We start from the raw sequence: 25,692 nt of genomic DNA, 5'->3' as shown, positions 1-25,692 counted from the left end.
ATAGCGAGACTGAGCCTCCTGCGAATAATGCTCGCATCCTCTCATCCAAGCCAGCCACGTTCTCCAGCCCCCCTGGGAAGTTACCCAAACAACAAAATGCATATTTCTGAAGACCCTGAGAAGACCCTCAGTCGCTGGTCCCCGTGCCCGCGCCCAGGCCAGGCGCACGTCCCAGGAAAGCAGGTTTCCGCAAATCAGAATTCCTCCACAGCGCTGGGGCCGCCTTTCAGTCCCCCCGCTTTGGCAGATCTGGAATTTGGCTACCTTTCTAACTTGGGTCTCGAGTCTCAAGGATTCCTCAAAAAGTGGCGCTTACACATCAAGTCCCTCGGGACTCCCAAGGCGACCCGGGGCTCTCCCTGCCCAGTGGGGGCGGCAACACGCCGGGCACGGCAGCGCCAGGTTAACAGGTGGCACATTCACGACAGCCCCTCGCAGGCACGGAGAGGGGGGCGGTGGGAGGCGTCCCGGCCTCTCCCCCACCGCCGTAGAGCTGCGGGTGCCTCTGGGCGGGAGCAAGGTGTCTTCCGCTTCACCTACCTTCAGTCCCCGCTGACTGCAAAGGGTGCAGAGGCGTCCACCTCTTAATTGTACTCATGCCTACCGTCCAACTCCGCCGGCCTCTCGGCTTCCCACCGGCAGAGAGGAGCAGAGCGCGCCCCGGCTCCCTTTTCTTTTCTCGGTCATGAATTGGGGGAGGGGTGCGTGAGAAAAGGAGGGGAATGCGGTCTTTGGGACGGGTGAGGTGGTTTTAGAATCCTCCTCCTCGGTAGTTGCTACGAAGCCAGTATTATTCCTAATTGGAAGCCGAAAACGCCCCCCTGTAACTTCTTTATAGCTCACGGGGTTTAGCTTCAACTTCACTCCCGGGCTCCCTCTCGCCCGCCCACCCTTAATGCCACTCACAAACTTCCTCGCCTCCGATTGGCTCGGCGTGCCGCGGGGCGACGCGCTCATTGGCCGGCCGGGCTGAGTGACGCGAGCACGCCCCGCATCACCCCCTGCGCGCGGCTGCTCCCGGCTCGCCTCTCAGCTCCCCGCGTGGCTGCAGCGCTCCTGACAAGCCCGGCCGCCGCTGCTCCCGGCCTCCAGGGGCCTCGCGCGTGTTGCGCAGGACCCTCGCCCCCTGCTCTCCCAGGGGTGGCGTGGTTGCGCACTCAGCCCAGAGCGCGGGGCCCACTGTGACCCGCGCGTCCGAGAGCGGCGGGCTGCGGCCTGAGGCCGCAGAGGTCGGGCCAGGGGGCTGGGGCTCCCGGCGACAAGGCTGGAGTCGCCCAGACTGCGGGCGCGGGTGGCCCGGAGGCCGACCTGGCGGCCGCGCCGTTCCGTGGGCAAGTGGCAGGGCCCACTGCTTGCGCGGGGCCGGTGTTCACGTTTCTCTGAAACCACAGCGACCCCGAATTCGTCGCCAGAGAAGATAATATACACCTGTCTTTAATCCCAAAGAGTCTTTTCCGAAATGGCTCGGGTTTGGGGGCTGATTTGTTCACCGTGGAAAGCTTAGCCGTGGAGTTGTCCTATGGGACGCAGATAGGGGACTCTGGGGGGAAAGAGGTTACATTTCAGGCCAAGATAGGATCAGACAGAGTGGTTGATACAGAGATAGATATCTCAAATGAGAGCGAAGCCTTCTTTGTTGGGTTTTGTTTCAGGAAGCAAAATTGGATAAATGAATGTTCCTTGCATGAATAAATCTACAACATTCACAATTCCCCCAACAGGACCCGTTTAAACAAACGCTTGTAAGTATTACTGCTGACACATTATATTTAAGAGACCCTCTAATTTGAATCGCCCTTTTCTCTGTCATCTGAGGAAAGACAACACCTAGAAACGGGGGAAAGTTTATTTGCTCCCCCCTCCCCAAATAATGACTTCTGTTTGGAATCACTCCCTACACATGCGATTCCCCGCTTTTTTTTTTTTTTTTTTTTTTTGGTGCTGATGGTGACCACGGTTCTTCTCCCGTGGGTACACTTGGGGGCAGTTGTTTCATCGGTGACAAAAGACAGTAAGAACACCAATAATGTTGCATTCGTCCTCTCGTTTGTGGCAATAATTGCCGCTGAGAAAACACATACTCTGAAGAAGGGTAGGTGCCATTTTTTCTGATATTCGGAACAACTTTAAGAGTGTTTGTTCAGAAATGCAGACATCTGCCACCTCCTTGCCGCCCGATGGCAGTAAGCTCGCAGGACGACAACGGGAGCTTTCTGGAGATATTTACACATCTGGGAAACACCTGGCTAGAAGAGGTGAATGGATAGAAAGAATAAGGAAATACTAAACATACAGATTTTATAGGTGTTTCGAAACTGGAATCTAGTTAATGGGCTCTAATTTAGAAGGAGTTATTTCTTCGGAGGCTGTAGCCACTTAGAGACCTGGCCCTGCGAGGGTTCCCTCTACCTAGTGATAAGCTCCTAGCAAGAGAGGAGGAAGACTACAGAGAGAGGTACTGTGGCTCTCTTATACACGACATTCCAGAAAGACAAGATAAAATGAAGTTAACCACTGCATGTAAATAGAAAAGGTGCGTGTTTGCGGAGGATGAAAAAACCCCTTCCGCGACCCTTCTACCCCCCGACCCTCAATCTGGACAGATCTTACTGGTAAAATGGAGCGGCCAGGCGCAGCCATGGCACTTTAAGGGTAAGAAGCAGTTCCTATTCCGACTGTATTCTGGAGACAATTTCGGTTAAGTTACTGGTTCCTGTAAACCCTACCCGCCCTTCAAACAGTGTGCAGGTGTGTTAGTGCTTCATAAGGGTCTGAAACCCTTGCGCACGGCAGAGAAGCGCGGGGGAGTCAGGAGGTGCCGGCTTCCTATACACAGCGCGTTTCACCGGAAGAAAGGCAGTATTTTGCCTTTAGAAGCAAAATGGGTAAAATGAGTGTGCAAGTTTTCACACCAAACATAACATCCTGGGGGGCCAAGCGGGCTGTCTCAGGGTCCCAGAGAAGCTCAGAAGTCGATGAACCGAGTAATGTTTAATAAACGAAGTGAATGCACGGCCATGTGGTGCTGGCCCCCTCGCTAAGTCCTCCGCACACAACAGTCTGAGCCGCGTTTACCGAGTGAGTGAATTAGCATGGCGACGTAACACCTGTTTTTCTAATCTTTGAACCTAGGCTGAAGCCGGAATGCGGCTCCTGCTCGCCCTCCCCTGCCAGGGCGCAGGGACCCGGCCTCACACCCTCCCGGCGACCCCTCCCGCCGGCCCTGCAAGAGCCTCAGGCCAGCGAGGGGCGTGAACTGGAACTGCAGGTGCCTCCCACGTGTTCTTGAAAATTTGCGTTCGCTTCTAGCGTGAGAAATTTTAAATTAATTTCTTGAGTGTAAAAAGTTAGCCCTACCCACCTCTTTGCCAAGGTAAGGGGGAAAGCCCCAGAAAAGAAAGAGATGGGCTCATGCCCACCAACACCAAACAAATCTTAAGAGGTCTAGGCCTCTGCCTTCTTGTGCGGATATCTCAAAATGTAGCCCTATGGCCCTGGGGCACTGTCTAGCAACCCCGGAACATAATCCTAATACAGGAAGAAACCAGAGCAGATCTATAAACAAACATCATCCTCCTACCCTCGACCAAGGAAGGCAAACTACCTAGCGTAACCGCGACCTTGTACCCCTGGGAGTCTCTTCTGCCTCTGGGTCGACTCCGGATGCTGCCCGCTTGGAGCCCTCCCTTAGCCCGTTCCGACGCCAAGACCGGCACCGCCCAAGGCTCTAGACTAGGGGGCAAGGCGTGCCCGCGGTGGCTGATTTGAGAACCAACGCGCCTGTGCGTGCGGAGTCCCGAGCGCTGCGCGCTCCCGGAGCCACAAGGAGGGGGCCTCCGAGGGCCGCGGGACCCTCCCAACATCGGGCAAAGTCCAAACTAGAGAAACTGAACCTTTGGGTTGGAAAGAACCAGAAGGTCCAGCGGAATTCCGGTGCAAACTGTGGAGCTGGGTTTCAGTGTAGCGGCTCCCGCCCGGGGGGAATTGTGACGCTGACCTTGCTCAGGCACAGACTTCTATCCTGCCTTTTGGTAACTCTTCTGGGAGCCCAGCTGCTCGAGTATCTTAGCAAAACTAGAGTGATTTCTGTCGCCCCTTCTTCATTTCCGTAACACACTTTTTTCTGTTTTGTTTTGTTTTTACAGACTGCTAGGAACGCATACATGCACTTTTACAGGCTTCCACAGGCTACCACATATACACAATGGTACAAAGCGCACAGGCACGGATTTTGCTCATTGGCCAAGGTCAAGATGAATGCTATACTTACAATCAAGATGCAAAATCTGAAGATGGTCACTTGAGTATCTCAGTATATTATATCCAGATGTTCACTCTCTATCACTGAGAAGGAGAATTTAGGGAAATACTAACATTTTATTCCACGTATGTAAGTAAACCCTGCTCTAGTTCCATTTTATTGTCACATTTAGGCATTGTGATGTTGAGGCACAAAAAAGGGCCCCTTATAACTTCGACTGGATGGGACAAGTGGGCTAGGAGACAAAGAATAGAAGGAACCTCAAAAAAAAAAAAAGCCATGTTTAATGTTTTTAAAATTTACAGTATAATTCACTTGTTTGATCAGGAAGTTTTGGAAAGTAGAAGATATTTTATGTAAAACAAAGCAGGCTTTTTCCTAGATACTGCTTCTCAGGCACTTAACTGAATTGACCATTGAAATGTTTAAAAAAATAGCTTCAATGGTTAAATATTTAAGAAGAAAGAAAGACAAGGAAAGGAAAAGGAAAGAAAAAAGGAAAGAAAAGGAAAGTAAAAAGAAAAAGTCACCAACCTGAAAAATGAAAGTGATGGATATTAGGTAGTTTCTCTAAGTATTCTGGATAATGTTTTCCACCCAGATTTTGAAACCACAGTCTAATAGCACCTTGAGTTGATCATTGCAAAACAAGAGTACTTCTTAAGCTGTGCACACTTTTCTTATAAAAGATTTTATTTTTTTCAACTAATCTCTACACCCAACGTGGGGCTCCAGCTCACATCCCGGAGATGGACCTCCAGCTCCACCGACTGAGCCAGCCAGGTGCCCGATGCTGCACACTTGAAAAGAAACGAATTATTCAAACATTAACAGTAGCTGGAAAACTCTGATGCGCATTCTGAGGACAGGAGCCGGTGGCTGCCTGCAGTCAAGGAAGCGCGTTGTTTTTTCACTTCTTTTTTCCGGAAATTGAGCTGGGGGTGCTGTGTGTGTGTGTGTGTGTGTGTGTGTGTGTCTGTGTGTGTGTGTGTATTTCAGCACAGCTGGGCACAGGAGCGCTGCCAAAAATGTTCAAGAACTGAAGACGAACTTTGGTTTGTGACTTTGGGTTGAAAGACATTTTGATTCCTCAAAGTTTCTGGATTTCAGGACAAAACATGCTCTCTTGCACTTCAGGAGCTCAAGCCAGCCTGGGGCTGGAGACCTGGTGGCCAATGTGGGGGGCGGGGGGGGGGGGGAAGAGGGGGTTTGGGTGGTGAGGCAGGACCGCTGAAAGAGAGCTGACGGGAGTCAGTGGCCTCGAAAAGGATGAGTGGCATCAGAATTGGGTGGATTCAGAGGGCATGTGTTCACCCTCCTCTGGCTTTGAGAGCCACCCGGATAGGCTTCTGCAGAGTTTCCCCTTCTCTGAGCCCCAACTTTGCGTTTATTCCCTGGCACCTATGAACCCCGGGACTATGCCTGGAGTGCTTGAAGAGGAACCCCTAGCCCTGCACTCTCTAGTGGGTAAGGCATTCTCGAGAGGGCGCTCCCGTTAATCCGTAACAAATGACCGGCTTCCAGACCTGGCCAAGCCTCAGGGCCACCTGGGGTGGGAGGTGGTGACGGAATGTGGCTTTAAAAATATGGACTTTCAGGCGCCACTCCGATTTAGAAATTGGAAATCCCTGTTGGACTCTGCAGTTGGCATTCTGTAAATTGTGGGAGGGGAGGGGTGGCCCAAGGAGACAGCTCTGAGAGTTGCAGGAGCAGGGATGATGAGAATGTGCTCAGAGCGAGGAGCTGAGGCACCACCTCCCACAGAGACTTGAGGGTTGAGGGACCCGTTCGGAGATGCCTGGGCTTAATTTTGCCCAACAGAAATCACTGCAGCTCACCTCTGGGCCCCGGGGACCTCGAATCTGCCCTTGAAAATCTGGGCACTCTTGCTCCTAACTGGGAGGTTTTGGAACTTGAGCTTGCATGGGAATTGCCTGGAGGGCCTGTTAAAACACAGGTTGTTGGTCCTCAGTCAGAAGAGCTGGGCTGGGACCCAAAAATTTGGTTTTCTGAGAAGTTCCCAGGTGAGAACCATTGCTTTAGTCTGCTTTTTCTCAGCTTGTCTTTGGAGAAGACTGTCTGGGAGAGAAAGATTTGAAGTGATAAATTTCTGGGAGAGAAAGATTTGAAGTCTTGTGCCAAGTAGGACCTTGGACATATGGTATAAAATGATGTGACTGGTTGAGGGTATAGGGGTCAGGCTCACAGCTGTGATAGGGTGGGGTCGCTGAAGATAGGTTATTAGGACGCCTCCTTAGGGAAGAGAATGATGGCCTCAGGATGAAGGAAAAGAGGTCCGGGAACCCAGCCAGGCCACTCTTCAGTGGAGAATTTGTCCTCAGAAGGGCAGGGAAATGCTCAGGGCATCTCCAGATGGATCCAGGGTTTCAGGGTTCTAACTGGGCTACAGAGAAGTCCAAAGAGTTTGGGTCCATCAACCAGTTTGGACATATTGGAAAAAAAGCAGATAAGCTTTGGTTCTCCTTTTGGCCCAGAAACTTCTGCCCCCTAATTTTGCCAGAGTACTTAGACATTAAGGGCCCAAGATGTGTGCAGTGTTAGTGCAGAGCAACTGTCCCTGGAGGAAGAGGCCCTGCCTGTACCCATTGGGTCTATGTGGTCTAGGCCTCCCCTCAAGTAGCAAGTGCTCCGTCTGGTGCAGGGCCCCATTAGGACATTAAGACTTTGCCAGTCTTTGGTCCCATCTGTCATGTTTTTATGGGTCCTTTCCTCCACAAAAAATTGAAGATTATATTTTACAACTGTGTTGGTATAAAGATGAATGTCATTCAGGCTGAATTCACTATCCTGTATTCATTATTCTTATATCTATCTTTTTCTTCTGATTGTAAAAGAAATGAAAATTAAAACATTCCATGGGCCTCTGAAACTACCATGGGCCCTATGCGCTGTGCCCACTGTGAGAAATGGATATGCAGTGCGTGCCTTTTCCCCGCTATGGCTCTTACGCCTCTCTGGGAAACCTAGAGAGAGGTTTGGTACAAGGATATGTACCTGTGAGTCACAGCTCTACTCCTGGTATAAAACTGGTTGGCTCATCAGTATCTCCACTGCAGAGTCCCTCCACCCTGCTTTAGCTATGTCTGAGGTAGTACCCTAAAAAGGGGTGGAAGATCCAAACAGGTTATCAGCGCCATTTCTTAACATCTGGCCGGCTTCACTTTTGTGCTTACTTGGATGTCAGATTATGAGGTGAAATCCAATTTTAAAATGCTATGAAGACCAAGTGAATGCATCTTTGGGCTACCAGTTAGTGTCCACTGATGTACAACCATTTAATTTCTTATTATCTTCTAGAGTTGCTTATGCATTTTCAAGCAAAAATTAAGACTGGTATTTTATACGTTGTTCACCTTGATATTTTCACTTTCTATGACAGCTTCCTTATGTTCTCTTTCTTAAACATCTGTATAGCATTCCATTTTGAGAACATACGACTATAATTTATTTAACCTGTCACTCATTGAGGGTAGTTAGGTTGTTTCCCATCATTGCTATCGAAAACAATGAGTAATGGATAACACTGCACAGGTGCCATTTACCTGTGGACAACTGTAGCAACAGGACAGAGTCCCAAAAGCCCAGTTGCTAGGTCAAGGGTACATGAATTGGCACTCCTAATAGATATTAACTAATTGCCCTCCACAAGAGTTGTGCCAATTAACACTCTTGCCAGCAGTGTGTGAGGGTCATTGTTTCCCATAGCCTTGCAATGAAGCACATTATAACTTCTTCTTTCTTTCTTTTCTCCTTTTCTTTCCTTCCCTCCCTCCCTCCATCCCTCCCTCCCTCCCTCCTTCCTTCCTTCCTTCGTTCCTTCGTTCCTTCCTTCCTTCCTTCCCTCCTTCCTTCCAATCTGATAGGTGAAAAAAAATCAATCTATTTTTGTTTTTTTTTTCTAATTAGAGAGGTTGAACATCTTTTCATACCTTAAAGGGCCTTTTGAATTTCTCTCCTGTGAATTAACCTTCCAGAAACATTTGAAAGTGGGACCTTCTTGGCTCTGCAGTGAGTTAAGTTCCCTGGACAGGAAGAAAAGCTGGGACTTGGCTTTTAATGGAGATGAGGCTTTCTTGCACCCCTGGTGGAGAAATACAGGGTCAGGGTTATAGCATCATCTACCAACATTTTTTTCCTCATATGAAATATTTAATACTCTTTTATGAAAACATAGAAGATAAATATGCAAATATAATTTTAATGTGTCTTCATCTAACAGATCTCTCAACTAATTATAATCAATTATATTGTACATATGTTAAAAATAGTGGTTAATTTATGGATTCTGTATGTTTTGTAATTCAGCTGTCCCAAGTTGATATTTGATCAACCTGTTTTTGTGTTTTACCTACAAACACATGGGGACTTTACCACAAAAACAGCTCAAGCATTAACATATGGCAGCCAATCACTTCTCATGATTTAAACAAATAACTTGGAGGAAACGGGATAGATTCACCCTGGCAGTAGTTTCACAGGAGGAAAAGCTGTAATGGTCTGGTTAAAAATCTAAACGGAATGATACATAGGACAAAACAGAGGAAAACAAGTGCACTGCAAATGTGCAGCCTGTGGTGGTTTAGATCTACTTTGATATTTATTTTCACTCCTGGAGATTTGATAACTTGTTTGTGAAGATGAATGTCATATGACAAGCCATCATGTTTTCTCCCTGAATAATCAGAAACCACAGAAAAGAAACCATGATGGCAATGTGATTTTTCACTCTAAACCAGATAGCAGTATAAATGTGTGTTAAAGCTGATATTAAGTCTCCTTAAAATTTTTAATTTCTTATTCATTTTAGGGCGTGAGTGCATTAGAATTATAACACCTAGTTTTATATCAGATGGCTCTCTCTCCCTTTCTGTCTCCCTGTGCCCCTCTCCCTACCATAAGACATGATAATCAGAAACTATTCCAGCAGGAGGAGCTGGTTTAGAAACAAATGGATTCCATGGCAACTCCTGACTCCACATGACTTCTAATAACCGGCATTTCAGTTGGAAATTGTCTGTGTGATATTCTGTCCAACACTGGTGGTTTATGTGGGGTTTTCCCTAGTTTACATCTCAGAAACTGTCTTAACCTCCAGTTTCATGAATAAGCAGCAGCAGCAATGTCACCACCTGTAACCATGATGTGGCCAGTGATTTGACAAATGTTCCTGGTTTCAATTTTCAGACTATCTGACAGAGATGAACACTGAATGAGAACTGTCCAGAGCTGGTATCACATACTGTAGGAAATCTGGGAAGTGTGTCCCATGGCAAATTGGACACAGAGAGTCAAATGTTCTCATTCAACTCAAGAGAATGTGTGCCTCGGGCCCCTGACAGCAGGTCGGGAGCCTTGGGCTGTGAGTCACAGACCCCTGCACTGGAAGAGGAAGACTAAAGGGGGACAAAGATAGCCAGCGTTCCCCGTTCCTCATTAAAGAAAACCAAAACAGTCTGAGCTTGTCCTAGAGGTGAGTGATCTGCTGGCCTCCCAAAGAGTATTGGCATCACTGTCATGGTGACAAAAACAAAAAAACAAAAAAAAACAAAAAAACAAAAAAAAAAACAAGGAAGAAAGAAAGAGAAAAAGAAAGAAAGGAAGAAACTTGGAACAGGATGGGTTTGTAAAACCTCTTATCTATGTTTTATAATTTTTGCTGTGACCCAGGGAAAAATGTGTCACAAAAGCATAAAGAGACTGCTTTTAGAAACACTGAAAGTCAATGATGGAGTCAATGCAAAGGTGAAGACGAGCTGAGCTTATGTTCCTTATGTTCAAGAGCTCCTGGGTCCATCTAGGGAGGTTGTGCCATACCTAGGCAGGCCAACCCTGAAATCTAGCCATGACTCAGTCCTGTGTCCCACCCAGAGAGGGTACCTTTTTATAACTTTCACCAAATCGGGGCACCTGGGTGGCTCAGTTAAGCATCCAACTTCGGCTCAGGTTATGATCTCACGGTTCGTGAGTTTGAGCCCCAGGTTGGGCTCTGTGCTGACCCCTCAAAGCCTGGAGCCTGCTTCAGATCCTGTGTCTCCCACTCTCTGCCCCTCTTTCTCTCTCTCTCTCTCTCTCTCTCAAAATAAATAAACATTAAAAAATTTAAAAAAAAAAAAACTTTCACCAAAGCACTATATGGTGTAGTGCTTGCCCTGCCAACTCTACCCTCCATATTGATTCTAGGCTTGTGTGACAAACGTCAAGGAATGTTTACCATGATGCATTGGAAATAATCATTTAGGGGCTTCAGTGGTTAATGAGTGACCAGCAAATCATGCTTTATTTCCGGGGACTGTAAGACTGGAAATGACACAGCAAATTTGCTTAGTGAGAGAGTGTTCTAGAGGAAGTGGGAGAGTGAAAAAAGAATGTTACTGTGATTAAAAAAACAAAAAACAAAAAACAAAGAGAGAGAGAGAGCATATGCAGATGGGAGGCATTGAAGGGAGAGTTTTACAAAAAAGTTGACATCAACATGCTCAAAGTAGTTTGAAAATCTATTGACCAAATTCACGGGAAAATACTGTAATATATTTATTTTAAAACTGTATTTACTAATCAATTAGTTTATACATTTTTTTAAAAGTAACTTTTGAAAAATCACACTTGCTTTGACTAATTGGAAATTTGAGGGAGACTGTAAACCCACTAGACCCATAATATCTAATAGTATTATTAGCTACCAGTGATCCGATGGCCAGTAATGTTGTAGCTGATAGAGGACCTTCACATCTTTCTAGAATGAGCTGAAACCTAACCAATGAGACAGGGTTGGAATCACCTGTGCTGTGAATAGAATGTAGAAGGCACTCAGTGGAGGAGAGGCTCACCCAATTGTCACTTGCTCTATGATTTCAGCATGGAAGGAGTTCATTGGAATTTCTGTGGATTTGGCATCCTCAGAATTCTTATGAGGAGGGAGACAGGTGACATTTCTCCACGTTTCCAAAGGGAAGGCTGAAGAACAGAGAGTTGAGTATCTTCCCCAGAATTGCATAGGGATAACGTTTACCCAATTGTTTCCAGACTTTCCCTTGAAGAAGTGATTCTTTTAGAAAAAGACCAATAAAAATGTGTATTGAAAATAAAAAGAAAATATGAAAGAATGTACCAAGGGGCAGACATCTCCATGAAATCAAGGAGGCAGAAACATCTCTGGGCTGAAAGAAGAGGTGCTTACTAGCAGGCCTGGATTTCTTCTTGAAACTTAACTGTTCATTTTGAAGTAATTGTGGATTTACAAGAAGTTGCAAAGAAATGCACAGGGAAGTGTGGTGCACTTGTCACACAGCCTGCTCTAATGTTAATATCTTGTATAATTGTCTTACAATGCCAGGAAATTAACAGTGGTACAATCCACAAAACTTAATGCAGCCTTCTCCAGTTGTACACACACATATGTGTGCACACATGTAACCATCACCATAATTAAGATATGGAGCTATAAATCACAGCAAGTCTTCCCTTACAGCCACACATGTCCCTTATTCCCTGCACCCTTCCCTAAATCCTGACAACTACTAACCTTTCTGTCTCTACAATTTTATTTCAAGATTATCTACATAGAATCATATAATATATAACCTTTGCGACTGGCACTTTTACTGTATAATATCCTTGAAGTTCATCCAAGTGTTTACATACCTCACCAGTTCATTCCTTTTTATTGTTGAGTAATATTGTAATATTCTGTAGTATGGAGGTAACATAGTTTATTTAGCCATTCACTACCCACTGAAGCGCATTTTGGTGGCTTCCAGTTTTTTGATATATGTATAAAGCCACCATGAACATTTGCATACAAATTTTTGTATAACTATGTGTTTTTATCTCTCAGGGATAGATGCTCAAGGGTACAACGGCTGAGTTCTGTGAGAAGTCCACTTTTAAGCTTTAAAAGCAACTGCCAAACCGTTTTCTAGAGTGAGTGTACCATTTACGTTCCCGCCAACAATGTTTGAGTGATACAGTTTCTCCATATCCTTGTCGGCATTGGGTGTTATCATTACGTTCTACTTTAGCCATTATAATAGGGCTGATGTCTTTATGCTGTTAATTCGCATCTCCCTAATGTTTAATGATGACGAACATCTTATTATGTGCTTATTTGCCATCTCTCTATCCTTTTGATGAAATATCTGTTCATGTCCTTTGTGCATTTCCCAACTGGATTCTGTTGTTGTTGTTGTTGTTGTTGTTGTTGTTGTTGTTATTGTTACTGTGGTGTTTTGAGAGTTTTTTTTATGTATTCTATATATGAAAGTCCTTTGTTGGATATATTACTTTAAATATATTTTCTTCCAAATTTATCTTTTCATCTCCTTTCCAGGGTTTTTCTCGTAGTAAAGGTTTTAAAATTTGATGATGTCCAATTTTTCCATTTTTCCTATTTGAACCTTATTTTCAAAAAGCCATAAGGACAACGTCATCCACAAGGGAATGTTTCCATGTGAAAATCACAGTTCCGTGAAGATGTTTCATAATTGCAACAGGGTGAGGAATGGCAATTGCAATTCCACTGACATTTATTAAGCATCTATTGTGTACCAGATACTGCTCTGTGTACTCAGCAAAGGGGCAGTTCACATAGAGCACCTTCAGATGAGGAGAGATAATGAACGTAACAAAAAAGTTACATAGTAGGTAAGAGGGTTCTCAGGGCTGTGGGAAGAAAAAAAGGAGCAAAGGGTGCAGCGTGCTGGGGGGGGTGGGGAATGTGTGCAGTGTGAAGAGTCCCGGAGGCTTGGGGTGTCTGGATGGCTCAGTTGGTTAAGCATCTGACTCTTGGTTTCTGCTCAGGTCACGATCGAGCTCTGCATGGGCTGTATGCAGCAGGGAGCCTGCTTGGGATTCTTTCTCTCCCTGTCTCTCTGTCCCGCCCCCACTTGTGCTGTCTCTGTCTCTCTCAAAATAAATAAATAAACTTAAAAAAAAAAAAAAAAAGAGTGCAGGAGGCTTTGCTGCAAAGGTGCAACTTAAGCCGACCTGACGGAGAAGGAGTTGATCAAGCGGATGTCTGGATGGAGGGGACTGAGGGAGCAAAAAGACCCTGAGGTGGGGGCACCTGGAGTGCTCATGGAATAGTAAGAAGGTTGGTGTTTGGAGCAGAGCAGAGTGGGAAGAGGGAGAAGAGGGGTGAGGGGCAGATCATGCAGGGCTTAGAGGCCATTGGGAGGACTTCACTCTGAGTGCAGAAGCTGTGGCGGGGTGTGGAGCAGTGGGGTGCAAAGACCTGACTTGATTTAACAGGATCTCTGCTTGCTGTGCTGAGAACAGTTGGAAGGAGGCAAGAGCAGAACCAGGGAGAAGTGTAGGAGGCGACCGCAGGGATCCAGGACAGAGCTGATGGTGGCTTCCAGCAGGTGACAGCAGGAGAGACAGTAAGAAGTGGTGGGGCTTTGGACATATTTGAAGGCAAATCCAATGGCACTTTCTGATGAATTGGATGTGAAAGAACGAGGGAGAAGGAAGGTTCTTCAAGGTTCAAGTTAGAATATCAGATAAATGTGACCCAGAATATAGGATGAGAACAGAAAGTTAATGAGAGAGAAAGAGAAAAGAAGACGGAAAGAGTCAACAAAAAATGTCAGGTCGGCCTTTGTGGTGGGGTGGGGGGTGAGGGAGCAATTTGATGCTGTTCATAAAAAATTTTAAATGTATAAATGCTTTGTTCCAAAGATTTTTCATTTTTAGGAATTTATCCTTCAGAGAAACTTGCTCATTCATGTGCACCATCATGGGTAAAGGGATTTCACCCCAGATCTGTAATAGTGAAAGGCTGAAACAACCCAAATACCTGCCTGTAGGGGAATGGATTATATACCACAGTCCATCCAAACTGTAACTTCTACAGTAAACCAAGGGACATACCTACATAAAGCTGTCCAAGGTCTATTGTTAAATGAAAAAAAAAAAAAAGCAAGTGGCAGAATGATATATGAAGCGGGAAAAGAAAATGCTCTATATGCACACTTATATATCTGCATATATGTAAATACACAGGAATAGGTCTGGAATAGTATGTAGGAAACTTTTGAAAGGAGCAATGAGTGAGTTTGTTCTCTTTATATGTTTAATTAGACATTTAATATTCTAATTAAACACAGTTAAAAAGATTGAATTTTAGGGGCACCTGGGTGGCTCAGTCAGTTAAGTGTCCGACTTTAGCTCAGGTCATGATCTCATGGCTTGTGAGTTCGAGCCCCACATTGGGCTTTGTGCTGAGCCTGGAGCCTGCTTCAGATTCTGTGTCTCCTTCTCTTTCTGCCCTACCCTGCTCGTGTGCTCTCTCTCTCAAAAAATGAATAAACATTAAAAAAAATTTTTTTTAAAGATATTTAAAAAAAAGATTGAATTTTATACAATGATTTTTTTTTTTAAAGTAGAACAGAAGGATTTATTTCTTGTTAATAAATTAGATTCTTTACTATCTTCCTTGGAGGTCTCAGGAAACCCAGGCCCACAATCTGGGAAACACCTCTCTATCCTCTGTGGTTAGGGAATGAGTTGGGTTTAGCCAGAACAAGGGCCAGGCTCTGGGGCAGCTGAGACCACTCTATTGTAAAAGGCTCTAGAAGGGACCAGCTGTCGTTCATTTTGAGAGAGAAACCCAAACAGAATTAGTCTTATCCCCAAATCCTGGATCATTTTGTCACCTTCTGCCTTATGATGGGGGCAGCATAAAGTGGCAGAAAGAGAACAGACTTGGAATCCAAGGAGCTGGGCTCCAGTCTCAGCTACCACTTGCCCTGTGTCTCTGAGCTTGTTTCCTTGTCTGTGAAACCAGGGACAAGAGCTCTGGGTAAATGAGAGCTGTTGCTGGAAGTGTTTTGCGTGTAAAAGGCCACGAGGCTATCAGGGCTCTCAAGGGAGAAATGTGTGTCTGTTCCACTCCACGCTAGGGTGTGCTATGTTATTAGCAACTCTGGAAATATATTTTGAATACATGTAGTTGGTGCATTTCCATGAGGTGTTTTTTGCAGATGAATCCGACTGTTTTGTGAAATTATGTGGGTTTTTTAAATTGTAAGTTTATGTGAGAATGTTATTGCTGAATCCATTTAGGTTTCTTGTTTTCTTGCTATGAATTTCACTTTCACTTCATCCCCAGTGACTTTTGTTTGCAAGGACGCTCAAGGACAGAATGCTAGCAGTATAAGTTTGCCACCTATAGGTGGACATTTTCATTACAAGTATTTTCCCGTGACATAGATAATGGTCTTAAAACAAAAACAAAAACAAAAAACCGTGATGCACAAAACACTTCCATGACTTCTACTTCATGTGTTCTCTCTGTATATTTGCTTTCATCATTCCCATAAGCATTGGTATTAATTAGAATCACCAGCAATGATTTTTGTGACTACAAACCAGTCTAACTTGTGCTTTATGAAAATTTGTCTTAGGGGCACCTGAGTGGCTCACTTGGTTAAGCATCGGACTATTGGTTCTGGCTCAGGTCATGATCTCACAGTTTGTGAGTTTGAGCCCCGTGCTGGGCTCCATGTTGATGGTCTAGAGCCTGCTTGGGATTCTCTCTCTCTCTGCCCCTCCCCTGCTCTCTCTCTCTCTTAAAATAAATCCATAAACTTAAAATTTTTTTAAATAATAAAAAAAGAAAATTTGTCTTAAATATTTCATTGTATTTTTTCCCATCTGATCAACATAGTTTGGATTTTTTAATATAAATGTTGTGTTTCTTTAGACCATTAAAATGGATTTAGATCACTCTGCCCCACTGCTTGTAATACAGGTAAAAGCATGGGTCTTTACAGTTATAAACCATCATACACAGATGTGAACAATGCTGGGCAGTAAAGGAAAGAATACAGGCCTTGTTTTGTGATATCTGAGCTCCACCTGATCATGGCCTGATCTCTGATCGTCAATTTCTACATCAATGAATGAAGTGATTGGACCAGATTTTCTATGCAGCTTCTTCTAGTCTAATAAGCTAGACTTTATGAGCTAAATGTAGTCATAACAGCAATATTGAACATTTATGAAGGCCTATATGACCTGTCAGGCCCAGGGCTACAGCACTATCTCATTTGACCTGCGTGACAAACCTATGAAATAGATGCCACTATTACAAGTCAGAAAACAGAGACTTGGAAAAATTAAATGACTCGCCCCAAAGTACAAGGAAGTTAGTGCTACTAACATGGACAACCTGACTTCCTAAGCCCACCGTGCCTTTAGCCACTGTAATATATACCCAATAAAGTGTCCCCTTCCATGGAGCCCCTTTGGAAGTCTACCCATACATTCCAATAATGCCACCACTACTGTGTTTGGAGTACTGTTTTAGAAATAACAAACTATTCCAACAAACTGGTTGGGCTAATTTGGATCAGACAAGAAAAGTTGGCCTTGTTGATGTTTGGCCACCTTCAAAACAAGCAAGTGATTGAATCAAAATTTCTTAGATCCATCCCCATCTGACATATTTGGAGCATCTAATTCTCCATATGGGATGGAGACAAGAGACACAAGCCCTGTAAGACAGCATGTGCTGTGTGGTAGAGATGGGGGAACCATCAGCGGGGGAGAAAGTGAGCTATCAACCAAGTCAAAGCATTGGCAGAGGAGGAGTGGAGCATGGGCAAGACAGGGTGCAGAATGTGGGAAAGGAGAAAGAGCTGGGGAACTGCAGGCCAATTTAACCAGAGAGGCTGGTTTGTCTCTGGAGTCAGTGAGAAGGAATGTTGAAGTGTGTGGGGCCTAGTGGAGAAGGGCATTTTGTACAATAAGTAGGCAGGAGCTGCTCAGTGCAAGGCCTGAGCAGCTTGGAAGGCCTTGCCTGTCTCACCTTTGACCAGCAACCTCTCTAGTTGATACATTTTGCTCCCAAGGCATCAGCTACTACCCCATTCCCATGGCTATCAACATTTCTTTCTGGACTTGAGACCTCCAGATACTCCAGATCTGTATCCACATTGTGTACAGACACCTACACCTAGTGGTTGTTTACTTTAGGGGCCTCAGACTTGGCATGTGCCCACAAAATGTATCGGTCCCTCCTGGGTTTCCCACTTAAGTTCATGGCCTCAACATGTTTGAAGCCAACTGGGTCAACCTCTAAAGGACATAATCAGATCTCCCCTCTTCTTCCTTTGCTGGATACCACCAGTCACCTCTCACAGGTGCGTCTTCCCCAAGTAGAGTAAACAGGAGTTAGGGGTCAGAAACGCTTGAGTCCAAATCCTGACTCTATTATTATCAGCTGTGAGGCCTTGACCAAGACCCATAATCTAACTGATCCTCATTTTCAACATGTGTAAAATGGGTAAATGAGATAATGTATGTAAGAGAAACTCAGGGTCTGATGTGAATCAGAAGAATTACTAGGTTAATGTGCATCTTTGATGGTCAATAAATGTCCATTGGGTTGAAGGTTTCTGAACAATCTCATGGTAGCTGAATGCTTGGTTATTTTCTATTTGCAAATAGATCCCTCCCATAGATCCATTCTCTGACCTTTGAATTCTGCTCTGTGCCCAGGTACTGAATCTCTACAGAGTGCTCTAGGAGGAAGCTGGGCTCCCTCCAGTGTCTGGTTGAGTTCGACCAGCAGACAGTACTTGGGGAATGGAGAGAGAATGATTAGACTGTTTATGGTCTTTTCCTCATCCTAGCATGGCTTCTAAGTGGTCAGATTTCTCTATGCCCCCGCTCTGGGGGGGTGGGGGGGAGAGCAGCCCCTCTTCTAAATCTGTAGCTTTTATGAGATTAGAGACCATCTCTCTCTCTCCCTTTGCCCTTGCAGATCTGAAGGTGGTAAGGGCTTCTTATTCTTGTTAGTTGCAAAGTGCTTCATCATGTTTTGGTGGTCCCTATAACCCTGTTCTAATTCTGCACATTCCCTTCGTTAAATTCTTGTCAGCAAACCCTGAGCGTGCCCATCTGTTTCTGTAAGAGTCTGCCTGAGTCAAGGTGTACATGGCCTTTTGGAACAAACAATCTGGCACTAGCCCTCAGGGTGGATAGAGAGATGGAATCCCTCCGAAGAGAAAATATAGTTGAGAAACTGGGCTGGAAGAGACAGTGAAGGAAAGGTGGGAAGGAATGGCAGGTGGAAATATACTCTCCTCTTCTGTGAGGAGTGCCTACCTGTTCTACTGGCTATATTGTGGAAATGACGTGTATGTTCATTGTCTGCTTCAGAAGCCAATGCCACTTTTAGAATTGGGGAATTGAAAATAAATCTGAGGAACTGAGCATCTAATGGGAAACCTAGAGCCAATGAAGCCCTAATCCTGTATTGTCTGCTCTGGCTCTGCCTCAGGTCTAGTTGCAGTTGATGCTGTATTTAATTGGGACTACATAAGTTTTCGTTTCTCTCCCAACAAAATCAAATACATACCCTCCATATTCCCATAGCAGTTCATAGACACCCAAATTTAGGACTGACTGTGTTGACTTTGAGGGCAGCTGGGTTTGGTTTTAATCCCCCAGTCTCCAATTCAGAGCCTGCTCACCCTGCCCTGTTGGGTGCCTGGGTTGGGGAGTTGCCTGTGATGGGTGTGGGTGAAAGTAAAGGATAATGAATTCTAAGCTGTGGCAGGGCTCCTGTCCCTGACCAGGGGCAGGGACCAGAGATGGCTTTGAAGTGAATGGTTTGTGGGGGTGGGGGAGGAGGAGCTATAGAAGGAAGTGGTAAATGGTGTAGCTGGGCGTGCACCTCCCAGTGCACCTGGGAGGAGGGCAAGACTAGCTTTCTTACCCAAACTGCTCTATGCTTCTTAGTCCTTCACATAATCCTGGTTCTGTAGGGGTAAACAATAAGTGTTACATTGGTAAATACAGGACATATTCATGCTATCGGATTGGCCAATATTTTCAAAGAGAGACATTGGAATATTTTATTCATCTAAACACAGATGTACAGTTTTGAGTTTTGTCTTCTTGTCTCTTTTAGGGATCGTTAAGGATAATTGACAGCATACACTTTGAGTTGGGCAGGATCTATGATGAGTTTCACACTGAGTTTCCATAGGGCCTAAAGCACAGTAGGTACAAAATTCTTGTGAAGTGGCTTGATCTGGGCAGCCTGGAAAATTAGACGAGTCTGTCAATGCCTAGAACTCTCCACGTCCCACCAAAGATGCCACCCTATACCAGTCACCTTTCCGATCACAAATTTGAGATTTGGTTTAAATGAGACTTTCCTAAGTGAAGCATGCTTTGCAGTCTGTTCCCTTTTCTCTGGCTTCACTTTGCCTTCATCCTCCCCTGCGTCACCATGGCAGGAGCAGAGCTGTCCCTGGAATACGTGCAGGCAGAGGGGGAGCTGCAGGTCTGGCCATGGATTTTCTCCTTTGTGTTTGCTCTGGCTCTCCACTCTGCATTTCAGGACTAGGAAATGCATTGTAAAGACTACCCTAATCGATTCCTGGATTAAAAAGGATGGCCTGAGAATGCTGTGATAATCACAAGAGGAGGGAAAGACCCTGCCCCAAGTAAAGGCTTTCCTTTTTGTTTTTCATGCTTGATCTTATGATCTTTGACTAGGCTCCTTTGAAAACAATGGCAGCCTCTTCAAAGGGGAGTATCAATCCCTTTGAATGGGCTAATTCTGCTCCAGGTTCCCGCCATCTATCCGCCCTTGACTAGCTCCAGGAGAAGTCAACAGGTGGTTGTCCAAATATAAATGAAAAGGCTTAACTCTAAAACATCACTGTCTGAGGGGATTTTTAAAAGACTTTACTCTGTGGTTTTGGCAGTGACCGTGGGTTTCTTTGCCAGCATACAGAGAAATTTGACCTGTGTCACTCAGGAGTTAGAGATTTTCATCACTACTGTCTCCACCTAAGATCTACTCACCCCTACTCTTCCCCAACAAACCAGCAAACTCAAATATAAAAAGTGAAGAGGATACAGGGAGACTGAGACAGAGAGAGACAGAGATAGAGAGACAGAGATAGACAGGGACAGAGGGGCTAAGAGAAGAAAGGAAAAGGAAGGACACAACAGTGCTTGGTGGGTCTATATTTTATTACCCGATTGAAGTCCCATTTCTATGTGTCAAAAACAAGGTATTTTGATGTGTGGGCAGAGTGGGAGGAGAGGTGTTTTACAAGCAGCTTTCTTTCAATAAAATTTGCTCTGTGCTGACAATACTGTGACAAATTATTAGAGTTATCTATACAAACAACGTCTATTTCAGCTAGTGCCAGCTTCTCAAGTGAGGATTGAGAAATAAAGCAACAGGGGGCAGAGGAGGGAAGGACCATAGGGTGTAACCTTCTAGTTTATCCTTGATTTTCCTTGGTACTTTCTCTTTCTTTACTTCTTAGGCAGCCAACCACCAGAGACAGGCCACATGATCCTGCAGGAAAATACTCCCAGCAAACCTGTTTTCCAAAGCAGATTCTGTGCGTTTCAGAATGGCAGCAAATTTGTCAGTAGAATGACCATACAGAAACATTATTTTGAACTTAGGGATTCAATTTAGAATGTAACTTTGTATCCTTCATCTTCCTGAGCAAATGATTCACTTGATACTAGTTAGAAGAATAAACTGTCTACACTTTCCATATTGATACGCTATCCTGGGTGATGAGTAATTCCAAACAACCACTTAAAGGGGATAAATATGATGCCTTTTTCTAATCTAGAGGCACAAAACTTTGATCGTATAAGTAAAAGAATATATACATCAGAGCTCACTTTACATATACGACATTAATAACTAAGTTATGAATCAAATAAAAATCCCCAGGTAAACATCAACAGCGAAGGTAAGTACTCACATTAATAGTAGACCAGTGTGGAGTGCTTCATCCTACTTCTTGTCCAGGGGAGAGAAAACCTGGACAACCCCGACCACATCCCAAAATATCAGGCTGGGTCAGTGAGTGGAACACCCACCATCAGGAGCTGCCATCTGAAAGACTCTTTGTGGGCCGTCTCTGTGCCTCTTAGAGTTTTCTAAGATGCCTGAGGCTCCTCCTCCAAGCACTTTCCTCCGATATGGCCCGAGGGAACACACACCCTGTTCCAGCCTGATGCCAACTTTAGATGGGCTTGTGACAGCTGACCTCTGTAGAGCAGGCACCCCTGGTAGCCTGGGTGACTCCACTGTGTTCCCAAACACCAGGATCCCATCTCAGCCTGCTGTGGCTGGAGTCTGGGTGTTCTATGGAACAGGAAAGATGCCCACCTGCTTTCTTTTTAGTTGGATGAAAGGGGCAGTGTGGACCACAGCGGGGGTACAGATGCCACACATGAATCTACGGAGGTCAATGTTTCTCTTCTCATAGGCACCAATGATTAGCTTTTCCAGCATATGGACAAAGCGCCATAGGAACAGAGCAAAAGGCATTTACAAACACTGTGGTTGTAGAAAGATTTTGTTCCTCAGCGCTTGCGATGGGGTGGCACAGATTAGCACTCGATAACCTTGATGGGCGTGCACTTTTGAAACAGGTAAATGTCTCCCAATGAACTTTTACATTAGAGAGGAGAGAAGGCCTGGCTAGTTCCCACGTGCTACTGACATCAGAAACGTGGTAAAGCTGCAACTTAGCACTAAACCTTAACAGTCTATGAATGCCAGAAAACGTTGAGAATGAAAGAATAAGTCTATCGAGAAAATCCTCAGTGGCCTTTCTACCTGCTAATTAGTTGTGTGGGTTCTAAGAGGACAATTTTCTACATCAGAAATTAAAAAAAATGACTGATCGCTGGTGGAAGGGGAAATAGGATCCTCAAGTTGTAAATGTCTAATTAAAATGTGGGGTGAAAACCTATGATATCCGTCTTTCTCTATGTGGAACTTGAGAAACTTAACAGAAGACCATGGGGGAAGGGAAGGGGAAAAATAGTTTCAGAGAGGGAGGCAAACCATAGAGACTCTTAAATACAGAGAACAAACTGAGGGTTGATGGGAGTTGGAGGGAGAGGGGGAAATGGGTGATGAGCACTGAGGAGGGCACTTGTTGGATGAGCACTGGGTGTTGTATATAAGCGATGAATCATGGGAATCTACCCCCAAAGCCAAGAGCACACTGTATACACTGTATGTTAGCTAACTTGACAATAAATTATATTAAATAAATAAATAAATAAAATATGGGGTCGCTTGGATGGCTCAGTCTGTAGAGCATGCAACTCTTGATCTTGGGGTTGTGAGTTCGAGCCCCACAATGGGTGTAGAGATTCTTTAAACAATAAAGTCTTAAAAAATATACTTTGTGAAAAGCAGCTAGCAAAAACTGAATACTGCAATTTAGGTTCGAAAAGGAAAAAGAATGACTTTCATATAGCTGAGTGAATATCCATCTTGGGAAGGCAAACTCCTATTCCAACAGGCTACTATCATGTAAAACAGCTTTCAAATGACTCTTTGGGAACTGGTTTCAAAGTCATTACTCTTGAATCATAATCTCATCTTTTTTTTTTTTTTTTGAACAAAGCTGTCTTTACCTAGACTGATTGGGTTAATTTTTGGTCATTTCCAAAAATCAAATTCTCTCTCAAAGAACAAATGTTTGCCACCACTGAGGAGAAATTTACCTCATGTTCTGAAGGGAATTCTGAAAGGGTGTTTCAAAAACTTGTGGGCAATAATACTGCATTGTTGAAATAAGCACAGTCTACCGAGATGATTACTTTGAAGGAACTAATATCTATTCAAGTGCTATTTTGGGTATTAGCTAAACTTCAGATTGCTCTATACCCAGTCCTTGCAAATTTGAGTATTTATATAACCAAATTCATGAAAGACATTTTTAACCAAAGAAAGGTTGTTGAATTTTTTTTACAATTTCTTGTAAGATGTAAGAAGAGAAGACAAATTTTTTCTCTTCCCCTTTAAAACACACTGGTGTATTAAAGACTGTTTTTATGTTCTTAGTGTTTTTGAAAAGACCCTTACATCACCTGCCATCTCTGTAAATACTGGCTAAGAAAACCCATTCATGTTTTTCATTCTTTCTACTTCCCAATTATCCACAACCTATTGCAATCTTTGCTCTCTAAATTTTAGAGATTTTAACTGATTTTAATTTTCCTGAGATTCCTTTCTTTCTTGGGTGGTAGTTCTGAAGCAGCCAGGACACTGTGGCCCATTTAGGGCCAAAAAAAAAAAAAAAAAAAAAAAAAAAAGATAACAAACCCTAAAGGAATTTAAGGCAAGTCTGAAGTCCTATGAGATTCTATTAATTCTATTTTCAAGATATCTTCTGCTAAAATTTCCCAGATACCTATTAGCTATAATAATATGAAAGCATAAGTGGCCTAAGCTCAAAATCATTCTTTCCTCTTCCTCTCCCTACACTTCCCCCCGTTGTCTTGTGTCTGAAAGTCACATTGACATCTCTGGAACTATTGGAAAATTTTCAAAGCCCCAAAGTTTTCCAAAGTGCTGACTTAGGAAGCTGGATTGCTTGGTGTGCATTTATAGAACTTTTCCACAGGTTTCCTATTCATGTGATGAAGCAATCAATATGGATAAAGTTATTGTATAAACTCTGATCCTTGCCTCATTATGAAATCGCCACCTCAGCTACACACAGATCAAGCACACCTGGGACCTCACAGGGTATTTGGAGGGGAGGAGGTGGGGTGGAATGGGAGGTGAGTGGTGGTGGTTTCATTGAAATAAAGAGCTTTCATCTCTCAAGGGCTTTACACAATCTCTTTAGAAGCCACTGGGGAAACAAAGCTATCCTCCTTGACAGGGCGGTGATTTGATAGGATTCGAGTCAGAGAGGAGATTTCTGCCCAGGGTCGTCTTGGTTGCCCTATCCTCTACCCCAGACTCACTCTCTGAGCCCCAAAGCACAGAAGACATGGACAGCCACTGTATTTAGTGCCAGCCAGCATTTTCCAGGGTCCACATTCCACATGGGAGCTTGAAGCAGCCAATCTTCAAGGTCAGTGTGCTTGGGTGGATAGTATGGCTGAGTTGGATGCTTTGGGGTCAGAGGTTCAAATCTTGCCCTCACCATATATTGGTTGCTTCTGACAACTTAGCTTCTTTGGGTGTTTTAACTGGCAGAATGGGGAGGAATGTCAAGTTGCTGACACTACTCGAAACAGAAGGGAAATAACCTGTGTGAGCACTCGCTTTATATCAATACACCCCCTGACATTGAATCCTCATGACATCTCTGAAATCATCATGCAGCTGGGAACCAAGATTCATTTAAGCCACACAGGTATTAAACAAGTACTGAAGACGTGGTTCGCTACCAGGCCAAGTCCTGTGCCTTTTCTGCTACCCCACAGTACTCAGTAAATGTTAATTTCTCTTCAAGAAGATTCCTTAAAGCTAGAGGAAATGGCAGGGCAATGGGAGAGCAGGAGGCTGGGGGATGGAGACAGACTCAGTAATGGTCTTTGGAAGGCACTGGTGCTTTGTAGGGACGTGCTGGCAAAGGAAAGATGTGTTTTCAAACCCATGTCCTTAATACCAGCCAAGGTCAACCTGAGAACAATTTGCAGTGGAAAATTACACCCGGCAAATTCAGCAGCCTGATCCTAATTAGGAGCTAACCTCTCTTATTAGGTGAACTTTTTCTTTATTCCTTCACTGTGGAGAATGGACTTTAATTTGTTAATGAAATAGCATGCTAATGTATGTCATCTTATAATTTGTGGATGATCAAGAGAAAATGTTCTTTCATTAGAAAAATAAGGCTTTTATTTCCCACTTTTCTTTTTTTATTCCTTCAAAATCATTAGTCCTTTAAGCATGTTCTTTTGGTCTTATAATAAAGGATTGGGGGAATGAGACCACCTACTTCTTCCAGAAACTTCTTTCACATCTACCCATTTGTTCAGTCTCATGGTTTTACAATTTCAATTCAGCTATTGTTTATTCAGATCCCAGAGGACACTGAATGACACTGTCTGAAGTGGAGGTTACAGCCTCAAAGAAACTTATGACCAAATGCAACCAAGGCAGATGCCCATGTAGACAAATGAGAGATAATAGGAGTAAAATTACCCTGGACAGTGCAGATTTATAACCCAGGCCAGATGCCATTCCTGGGGTCCCATTTGTTGCTCTGGGTTCTTTTATCTCATGGGGCCTCTGAGCAGGGCTGAATAAAAGTTACAGAAGTGCAGACCAGATGCCCTCCTTTCTCCTTCTCATGATGTCTCTCCTTGCTAGTCTACCACAGGCTGCTTATATTCTGGGTGTTGGCTCTTATTTTGGAGGTGGTTGGAATGATGTACTTCTCCTGACAGTGTTCTACCAATTGTACTAAGAGGCTAGTCCAGCCCAGGAAAACTCATGGACTTGCGTCAGGCACAGTAGCAGACTCGGGAGTAAAAGATGAAGAGGACATGGTGTCTGCCCTGGAGGTAGTGATTCTCCACTGGGCTGGATGGATCCACAGACACTTTCAGCATCACGGGCAGGCACAGCAACAGAGTGGAGCAGGGTGTGGACGGGGAAA

The 25,692-nt window shown here is 44.4% G+C and overlaps 1 protein-coding gene across 2 annotated transcripts in view; it reads right to left on the bottom strand.

The window, feature by feature from the left end:
• Window positions 1-832, bottom strand: part of SIM1 (SIM bHLH transcription factor 1) — a 71,376-nt gene extending 70,544 nt beyond the window's left edge. For both annotated transcript variants that reach the window (XM_019442962.2, XM_053904623.1), the window contains exon 1: window positions 541-832. The gene's annotated coding sequence lies outside the window, so the exon portion shown is untranslated. The remainder of the gene's footprint in view (window positions 1-540) is intronic.
• Window positions 833-25,692: the final 24,860 nt, after the last annotated feature.

Source organism: Panthera pardus, unplaced genomic scaffold (genome assembly GCF_024362965.1).
Source record: "Panthera pardus isolate Hobbes unplaced genomic scaffold, ASM2436296v1 HiC_scaffold_17, whole genome shotgun sequence".
Classification (NCBI taxonomy): domain Eukaryota; kingdom Metazoa; phylum Chordata; class Mammalia; order Carnivora; family Felidae; genus Panthera; species Panthera pardus.
This window is presented reverse-complemented; position numbering and strand designations above follow the sequence as displayed.